General features: G+C 43.3%; 1 non-coding gene across 1 annotated transcript; it reads right to left on the bottom strand.

Moving 5' to 3' along the window:
- Window positions 1-9,318: 9,318 nt before the first annotated feature.
- On the bottom strand, window positions 9,319-9,448 carry LOC116092781. Its single transcript, XR_004119489.1, has one exon. It is a non-coding gene; the product is annotated as a small nucleolar RNA SNORA17 (small nucleolar RNA).
- Between the last annotated feature and the right edge of the window lie 776 nt (window positions 9,449-10,224).

Here is a 10,224-nt window from a genome sequence, read left to right as displayed (position 1 = left end):
TTGTGTGTTCAGCCAACCCATGGGAATCTGATCTCTCCTTTCAATATAAATGTCCCTAGGATGAAACTCAGGTCATGAGGCTTGATGGCAGTCATCTTTACTCACTAAGTCCTCACTGGCCCTTTGTATTTGTTTTTGAGACAAGAGTCTCATGTAGCTTGAACTCCTTATTCTCTTGACTCCAATTATGGAATAATGCAGCTAGAGGTATACCACTATACCTGTTAGATCACAGATGCTCTTGCCAGAGGACAAGAACCCAACATTCTGTATATCCTATCTAGTACCTTCATTAATCTGATAAACTCAGAGACCCCTCCCCCTATAAAGTCTACATTAATAATGAATTTCCTATGGGTTGCTGCTGGATTGAGATACTTGAGGCTCCTCAGTGGAAGTTGTCAGCATTATTAAAAGACCTGATTACCTGAAATCCATCTCTGCGTATTTATAGAGAACCTAGAAAGAATATTATTCGAAACAATTCCCAAAGCTGACCATGGTAGTGCAAGCCTTTAATCCTGGCATTTAAGAGGCAGAGTTAGAGCCAGCCACATGCCTTTAATCCAAGACCTCAGGAAGCAGAGGCAGATCGATCTCTGAGTTCAAGACCAGCCTGGTCTACAGAGCAAGCTTCAAGACAGCCAGAAATTGCATGGTGGAAGGAAGGAACCAACTCTTTCAAGTGGTCTTCTGACCCCCACATTTGAGCCAGGGCACATGTGTAGTCACCCACTCACCTAAACAGATACACATGATAGATAGACCGACAGACAGACAGACCTACCATTTCAGGAGATTAACATTTTTTTGGCATGTTTGCTTTATATGCATGTATTTACAGGTATATTTGTGGTTTTCTTTCCTTGTTTTGGGTTGGTTGTTAGCTTTTTGAGACAAGGTCTCACTATGTAGCTTTGGGCAGTGTAATACATGACTACCCTTCAAGCCAAACTGCTTCCACCTGGGCCTGCTTGCAAAAGATCTAAGCTATGGGTCCGTTGACTGCTTACCTTTGCTGGAGGAGGAGGAGTTGAGAAGGGTCTCAGGACCCTTATCTGAGTATACTCCCACTCCTCCCAAACTGATGAATGAAACAGTTGAAATGCAATTCTGCCCTAATGGTATGTAGCCTCTGGATCCTGAGAGAGGGATTAGAGGAATCAGGGAGGGAAAGGGGTCCATCTGTGTAGCCATCATCCCTGACGGGTGCAGCCTTTCCATTGTGAGTGCTTTCAATTTACCTGTATGACTCTCCTTAACTTCTGTCCCATTGCTCCTTAGGTAAACCTAATAAACTCATTGGTCCCTACCTGCTAAATATTGGTGGAATTGTCCTCAGTTTATCATTGGGACCCTAAGAGGAGGGGTACACAGTGTTTCCATCTATCCCCTGGAAGGAATTTTAGCAGCATTAGTCTCAAATTTGTGAGGATCCTGCTACACACAGCAGTTTGTGGGTTGTTTTTTGTTTTGTTTTATTTTTTTGTTTTTGTGGGGGGTTTTTTTGCAGAATAATTTAAAAATATTATATTCATCCTCCAAATGAATCAGTTTGTGTTTTCTGAGAATAAGGACATTTCCCTTCATATTCACAAGACTATTTATCATATCCAAAAAAGCTTACTGTTATTTCCTAACATCAATTATGATCTAGTTTACATCCATATTTTCACATTTCTTTTCACAGTGTGATTTTGGGGGAGATGTGCTAGATCAAGCTCACCATCTTCTGAGCACTAGCCGCTGAGATACATCCTCAACTCCCAAAATTTGTTTAAAGGAGGTTTCTACAAATCAGTATTCAACCAAGTTTCAGGAATTATACTTAATTTTATCTAATTTATTTTAGAAAATGTTCACTTTTGGGTTTTTGAGACAGGATCTCTCTATGTAGCCTTGACTGTTCTGTTCTGGAACTCGCTTTGTAGACCAGGCTGGCCTGGAATTCATAGAGAGCCACCTGCCTCTGTCTCCCCAATGCTCGGTTAAAAGTGTGTACCACCATGATGAAATTTCTTGACTTGTACCTTGAAAAGATTGTCTTAGTCAGGGTTTCTATTGCTATGATGAAACACTATGACTAAAAAGCAAGTTGGGGAGGAAAGAGTTTATTTAGCTTATGTTACAGATCATGGTTTGTCATCAAAGGAAGTTAGGACAAGAACTCAAACAGGGTCTAGATCTGGAGGCAAAAGCTGATGCAGAGGCCATGGAGGATTGCTACTTACTGGCTTCCTCTTCCTCCTCCTCTTTTAGTTTTTCAAGACAGGGTTTCTCCATGTAGCCCCAGCCATCCTAGAACTCTCTCTGTAGACTAGAACTAGGCCTCAAACTCAGGGATCTGCCTACCTCTACCTCCCAAGTGCTGGGATTAAAGGTGTGTGCCACCATCATTGGCAGAAAGGATCTTAAACATTCCTATGGTAAGACACAATGTCTTCTGGATCCGTATTACTTCTTGAAGTGTTTGGGATTGGATATAGGCATCTCTTCTGTAAAATATTTCCTGCGTCAGTGAGCTACACTCATAGTCCCACATTTATCTTAATAACTATGCCACCAATACTGACTCAGCACCCACAAGTACTGATTTAATTAAGGTGTAACTTAAAAAAAAAAAAAGATTCTAGAACTCATGGAGCTGACCCAAAGGAGAACTGAGATTTTTGAGGACGGCCTGGAATACAGTGAGAACTTTTGGGGAAGGAAGGCAGAGAACAGAAAGAAAAAGACACTTGCAATGGTTCTGTGAATCCCCAAGATGGCAGCAAATGCACTTTACAGCTAATGATTAAACAGTGGTGGCGAAGCTCATTGATATATCTATCTCTATGTATATATTTATATCTATATATCTGTCTATATACCTATCTATATCTAAGTCTATCTGTCTGTCTATCTATCTATCCCCAAATCACTTGGAGGGTAGCACTGTGGTACCAACTATAATCTCAGCATAAGGGGTGTAGGGGGGTCAGAAATCCAAGGTCAGCCTTGGTTACAGGTGAGGCCAGTACTCGATATATAAAAAATGTGTTTAAAAAAAAAAAAGGAAGAAAGAAAGAAAGAAAAAAAGAAAGAGAAATGAAAGAAAGGAAAAACAGAAAGTCTATTAGAAATTTTAATCGGACTTCTAAAATTCCAAAGTCATTGCTGAGCTTGGTGATTAGCTTGGTGTCTGGTACAGCAGTACAGACTTGGTGTTATTTCTCAGTCAAAATACCTGGTTAACTGGAGGCGGTGTCATACACCTTTAATCCCAGCACTAGGGAGGCAGAAGCCAGGAGATAGCCAAGAGTTTGAGGCCTGGCTGCTCTATAGAGAGAGACCCTGTCTCAAAACAACAACTATAAAACCAAAAAGGAAAGAAACAAAACAAAAACAAGCAAGCAAGTAAACAACAAAAAAGCCTAGTTACAGCTGATCATCAGCGACAAGTCTAAATCACATTTGCTACAAATACTTGCTCTAAATATATCAGTTATGGCCAACCTCTGTACACATGCAGCTGATTCTTTCCATTTCTGTCTTCTTTTTATACTTTGATTTATTTTAGAGAAAAGCTTGACAGGCACATGACTTCAGCTATGTAGAGAGATGGGTGAATACTTCAAAAGCCTGTGTAAGAGGGACACAGATATATCCGGGATTTTATTTGTAAAGTATGTGTAGCACTTTCAAGAAACAAATTCTCAGTATACTGATGGAACTGTCTAGAATGACTTATCTTGACTTAGAATGCTGACTGAACACATTTTTCTTACCTGAAATTTAATCTGACTCTCTTACTTGAATTTAAAATACTTTAAAATTAAAATAGGTTGGAATAATATTTAAAAACACCAAGGTATTCACTTGTATTTATTTATAAAAGATCTATTTATTTATCTAGACCACGAGTCTCACTATGTAGTCTCACTGTGGGTCTCACTGGCTGGCCTGGAACTCCCTATATAGACCAGGATATCTTAGAATTCACAACAATCTACCTACCTCTGCCTCCTGAGTACTGTGATTAAAGGTGTGGGCTACTATACTGAGCAAGAAGTTGTTTGCTTGTTTGTTTGTTTGTTTTTGTGTGTGTATGACTGTTTTGTTCACATGTATTTTGTCTCCATGTGTGTTTGGTACTTGAGGAGGCCAGAATAGGGCACTGGCTCCTCAGAAACTACAGTTATCAAGGATTATGAACCACTGTGTGGAAGCTGGGGGCTAAACCCAGATCCTCTGCGATCAGGGCCAACTGTGGTGGCACATGCCTGGAATCAAAGGATTAAGAGATTGGTGTAGAACAGAGAGGTTGAGGATAAAATAAAGCAGAGCTTGAGGCTGCCTGAACAACAGAGAAAGATGCTGTCTCAACTACCCCCCCCCCCAAACACACAAAAGAAAAAAATTAGACTGGGAGTACAACTCAGAGCTGGAGTGCTTGTCTAGCATATGAGAGGTTCTAGGCTCAATTGCTAGCATTGGGGTGGCGTTGGGAGGAGTTCAAAATCCTAAGAGAAGTCGGGCGGTGGTGGTGCACACCTTTAATCCCAGCACTTGGGAGGCAGAGACAGGCGGATTTCTGAGTTTGAGGCCAGCCTGGTCTACAGAGTGAGTTCCAGGACAGCAAGGGCTATATGGAGAAACCCTGTCTCGAAAAACCAAACCAAACCAAACCAAACCAAACAAAAAAATCCTAAAAGAACAATATTACAATAAACTAAGCAAGAAAACAAAAAATCATCATTTTACTATTTCAAAAAACTATTTTTATTCACCCTGGACCTTGAGGAAGCAGGCACAGCCTCAACCTGAAGAGTGACCCCAGCAAGTTCCTGGACCTCTACAAGCCTCAACCAATTGTGTCATTGGTGCCAGGGACCATGCATCTATTCAAGGGAATGTGGTTTGATGGTCAGATGCTATCTGTGGGGCCATTTTGCCAGATGGGCGAGTCAGATGATTCTAGTGTCGGACAGGCTAAGGCTGATGGCATCTGAAGGAACCTAGAAGTCACCACAGAACATAACCAGCCACCAAATTCTGAGCACAAAGGAGATTTATTACTCTGGAGGTACAAGTGGCATGGGGTTTGCCTCTGAATCAGACAAGACAGCAGCAGGTACTTTTATAGGAGTGGGTTTTAAGGGAAAAAAAGGGGAAGTCTGTGCTAGGGTCAGTGGGTAAGTTCTGATTGGACAGGTTAGCCAATGTAGCTGAATAATGAATTTTTATTTCTGGATGTTGGTGTTTTGATAATTGGACCCTGGACTTTTGGTCAGGCATAAGGAAGTGGCCAAATAAGGGAATAGACCTTGGGTGCTGGCTAAATCTAATGACTTAGCAAGGAAGAGGGAAAGGAGGAGGGCCCTGCCAGCACTACGTTTGCAATGTTTGGGTTTGTTAGAGAGCTCTTCAACATCTCTCAAAGAACTCCTAGCCAGAGGAAATTGGGGAATATTCGTCATAAGTAAACATGAGAAACCAACCCACCAAACAAACAAACAAAACCACCTATTTCTAAGCTAGCCTGGTTCATAAAGTAAGGACCAGGGAAGGAAGAATGGAGGGAAGAAATCTTTTATTTCCTAGGATCTCTTTTCATATTTAATCCTACACATACTTCTCCCATGGTGATACACGTTAGACAAGTACTAATGATTATGTGGAGAGCTATTTGTAGTTTTAAAAGATATGAGGTCCCTGGTGCTGAAGACGTCACGTACCTTTGTTGCAAGATGTAGAGAAAGGAGGCTGGGATGCAGCTGGAGGCTTCCTCCCTGCTGGCTAGTGGCTGGCTTTCATGGTTTAAGGATGTGCTAGGCAGGTTGCTGGGAGAAAAACAAATGGTACCAACAGTCCTTAGGCAACTGTGAATCCTGTAAACCGCAATGTGTTCTGTTCTCTCGGCTCTGTTTCCTCACTTTTTATATGAGCCTGTCACATAATGATTCATTTAAGATAGAAGTACGTTTGTTGTTTAGTTCATATGTGTGTTTAAGTGTATGTGGGGTGTGTGTGTGTGTTTGTATGCGTGTCTATGTGTGTGTTCACAAGCCATAGTGAGTGAGTTCTCTTCTTCCGCTATAAAGAAGTCTCCAGGCTTGGTGGCAAGAGTTCTTACTGGCTGGTAATCTTGCTGGCTTTTTTGATATTTTGAGACAGGGGACTCGTTTAGTCCAGGATAGCCTCAAACCTCAAACAAGATATGTAGTTGACACTGACCTTGAACTCCCAATCCTCCTGCCCCACCTCCCAAAACTGAGATTAAAGTTGGGCCCCAACACACACAGCTTAGAGGTGATTTTCAAAACAGACTTTACTAACTCTGAAAAGTACTTGGTGGGTTTTAAAAGCAAGAAACATCATGACTTTTCTTTGACACGCTTCATTATTGTCCTGTGTCATGAGAACTGTACAAAGGAAGTATTCATTTTCTGGGAGGAAAGAGATTATCTACAATCTCCATAAATTTACATTTTTTTAAAAAAATGCATGCCTGTTTTCAGCACATGAAATTTGACCAACAAAAAGCTCTCACATAAGGACATGTGCCTCAGAATCCTGGTGTGATGCTACTTGCCAGACACACCCCACTATAATACCAACGATGTGATTTTCATCAAAGTCACTTCTACATTCCTGGTGTGAGGCCCCAAATACTTAAACTTCCTGATGGTTATTTCATTATTTACTAGTTTTAGCACACAGAGGCTGGAATGTCCTCTCCTGGCACAAAGAGTTCTACTGGAAGTCTAGAGGGAATAAAGTGTCTTGATACTTTAGTGACTATGGAGAAAACACTTGTGGAAAGGGGAGACAAGCAAGTTCCGAGAAGTATACGCTTATTATGTCTAGGTCGGTTCCTTGGAGCTCTTTGTTAGTGAGGTCATACATTTTGTTCCACTTGGAGCTCATTTATCTCTGCTGGCTTCCTTAATTATAGCATGCACCCTAACTCCGGCCAACTGCTCAACAAATGTCTTTCTTGAGCCAAAGGGAACCTAAAAGAAGAATGTTTTAGGGCTGAGGAAAAGACTCCATCGGTAGAGGGCTTGTATGAAGCCCTGGGCTCGATCCCTGGTACCACTAAAAGTGACCAGTGACTGACTGACCAGTGATTGGAGATAGTGACACATAGCTCCAATCCTAGCACTGGGGAGGTAAAGGCAAGAGCATCAAAGGTTCAAGGTCATTCTCAGCTACCTGGAAAATTCAAGACAGCTTGAGCTGTATGAGAACCAAAATCCAGGCTGGGTGGTGGTGGCGTATGCCTTTAATCCCAGCACTTGGGAGGCAGAGGCAGTTGGATTTCTAAGTTCGAGGGCAACCTGGTCTACAGAGTGAGTTCCAGGACAGTCAGAGCTACGCAGAGACACCCTGTCTCAAAAAACCAACAACAAAAAAAAGAGAACCAAAATCCAAAACAAGCAAACAAAAACTATATAAATCATCACTATAATTAGAAAAACACAACAACAACAAAACCAATTACTTAATTGACATTGAACTAAAATGAACTAACTAAAAGAGGGTTTTTTTCCTTTTCTTTCTATCTTTTTTTTCCTTTTTGTATTTTTGAGACAGGGTTTCTCTGTGTAGCCCTGGCTGTCCTGGAACTCACTCTGTAGACCAGGCTGGCCTCAAACTCAGAAATCTGCCTATCTGCCTGCCTCTGCCTCCCAAGTGCTGGGATTAAAGGCTTGCGCCACCACCACCCTGCGGTTGTTTTTTTTTTTCCTTTTGATTTCAAAGACAATTCTCATTCTGTTCCCCTGGCAGGACTGGCTTGTAACTATTCATATAAACCAGAGTGGCCTCACATCCACAGAAATCTGCCTACTTCTGCCTCCTGAATCCTGAGATTAAAGATGTGTACCAGCACACCTGGCAAGTAACATTTTCATCTAGATACTGGTTAGGAGTATATATGAAGACACTGCCCATATCATGCAGGCAAATCAATCCCTAAGTGATTCTAGATGAACATTTAACCGATCTGCCTAAATGGTGGTGAGTCCCCAAATTTATTTAATAGTGTCTGGGCCAAAATTCAAGTACAGCCTTCTTTTTAAAATTTTTAAAATTTTTTTTTACTTTTTATTGGTTCTTTGTGAATTTCACCTCACACACCCCGATTTCACTCATCTCCCTATCGCCCCATACCCGCCTTCCCCTCTCATAACTTCCCCCTCAATGGAGAAAAAAAAAACTCTCATTGTGGAAGCAGTAGTGTGTCCCACAGAATACACTTTTGTCCACACTTCTTTGCTTGCAAATGTTCACTGCAAAGACTCGCTGGTCTGGTTCAAGGCCTCTGGCTTCTGCTACTCTAGCAATACTGGATCCTCACTGAAACTCCTCTTGGGTATCTTGTTGTTGCCCTGTGTCCTGGAGATTCTATAGTTTTGGAACTGATGGAATAGATGCTGGGGTGGGCCAACTCAAATCCCTGGATCTGGGCCTGAGAGGAGCTGAGCTGGTCAGCCGGCTGGCTCTCCTGCTCCCATACCCTCAGGACTGGCTCACTGGTAACCCCCAGTGAGCTCTACCCTGTTGCCCAAGCAAGGAGCAGGGCCTGCTCTCCCACGTATTGCAGTGGTGAGGGATAGGACCAGTTCTCCCACCTGCCACAGATGGTGGGAGGAGGGTGTTTTTCCCTCTTCTGTGCCACCACCCAGCAGACAAGAGGCAGGGCCAGCTCTCCCACACTCATATCCTCAGGACAAGCTCAACCTCAATTCCCAAAATGTCAGGGGCCAGCTCTCTCAAGTACTGCAGAGGCTAGAGGTGTAGTAAGCTAGCTCTCCTTCTCTCCGAAGGGCTAGCTCTCCCACAATGTCCAGGTGACGGGTGGGGCTGGGACAAGCTCTGCACAGTTCTCAGACATCAACATGTCCTTAGGCTGCAACCCAGACCAGGAACATCTGTCTGTGCTTTGGTGGTAACAGACCTCAGCTGCTGCAGGGCCACAGGCCCAGATGTTGCCCCTGGTGGCAACGCAGGTCAGGACCCCAACCGTGGTCCTAGGTGGCATCACCAGCTACTCACGTCAGGCTGTTCCTCACTGCCCTCAAGTCTCCAGTTCTGCCTCTCTTCTCTGTGCCCACATCCTCAGCTTCTCTTTCTCTTCATTTCTTCACCACTGACTTGCTCCTCTTAGTGGCACCTCCATCTCTCAGTGTCTGGGGTCGTCTCGGGAGTGGTCTCAGGAATGCAATGCCCCGAGTGTACATTAAGGGGTCATTTTGGCTATGGTCTGCCTCACGCCATGCTTACATGCCCGCACGGCTGGTGGTCATCTCAGGCTAACTTTTTTTTTTAGGGAGCGTTAGGTTACTCATCATTCAGAGATTCACAGGTCAGAACTCTGAGCATAGACAGTGTCTGTCCTCTCTGTCACCTACTGACACATTAGTGACACACCAGCCACACCCTCAATGCCTCTAAGGGCAGGTAAGTACAGCCTTCTTAAATGGAAGGCCTGTGGCTGGGGCTGGGGCTATAGCTAAATGAAGCCGTGTTCCAAACCTGTCAGAGAGAGAGAGAGAGACAGAGACACAGACACAGACACAGACACAGACACAGACACAGACACAGACACAGACACAGACAGACAGAGATAGAGAGATAGAAAGAGACAGAGAGGGAGGGAGGTGGGGAGGGAGGGAGAGAGGGAGAGAGAAAGGGAGAGAAAGAAAGAGAGGGGGGAGAGAGAAAGAAAGGGAGAGAGGAAGAGAGACAGAGGGGGGGAGCGAGAGAGGGAGAGAGAGACAGAGGGAGAGAGAGGGAGAGAGAAAGGGAGAGAGAGACAGGGGGAGAGCAGGGGAGAGAGAGACAGAGGAAGAGAGGGGGAGAGAGAGACAGAGGGAGAGAGGGAAAGAGAGAGAGGGAGAGAGAGACAGAGGGAGAGAGGGAGAGAGAGAGAGAACCAAAAGATTTTATGTTAAAAATCCTGACACATGAGTTTAAAATAAAAATCATTTTCAACAACAAATAAAAACAGCAACAACAACAACATCAAAACCAATCAAGACTGGTCTAATTTGGCTCAGGTGAAAAGTCCGAGGTGTCACCTTCCTATTTCATTCAATCACCAAACTTTTACTCCTTTGGCTCCCTTGGTCACATGATTTCTCATAAACTAACTAGTGCTATCTGTGCACTAGAAAGAATAAAATACATTCCTTAGCATCTAACTTGGGACTACAATCACATTAAAGTTGGTTAGTG

This window comes from Mastomys coucha, unplaced genomic scaffold, assembly GCF_008632895.1.
Source record: "Mastomys coucha isolate ucsf_1 unplaced genomic scaffold, UCSF_Mcou_1 pScaffold15, whole genome shotgun sequence".
Taxonomy (NCBI): domain Eukaryota; kingdom Metazoa; phylum Chordata; class Mammalia; order Rodentia; family Muridae; genus Mastomys; species Mastomys coucha.
Note: the sequence above shows the minus strand (reverse complement) of the source record. Positions and strands in the feature narration are given on the sequence as shown.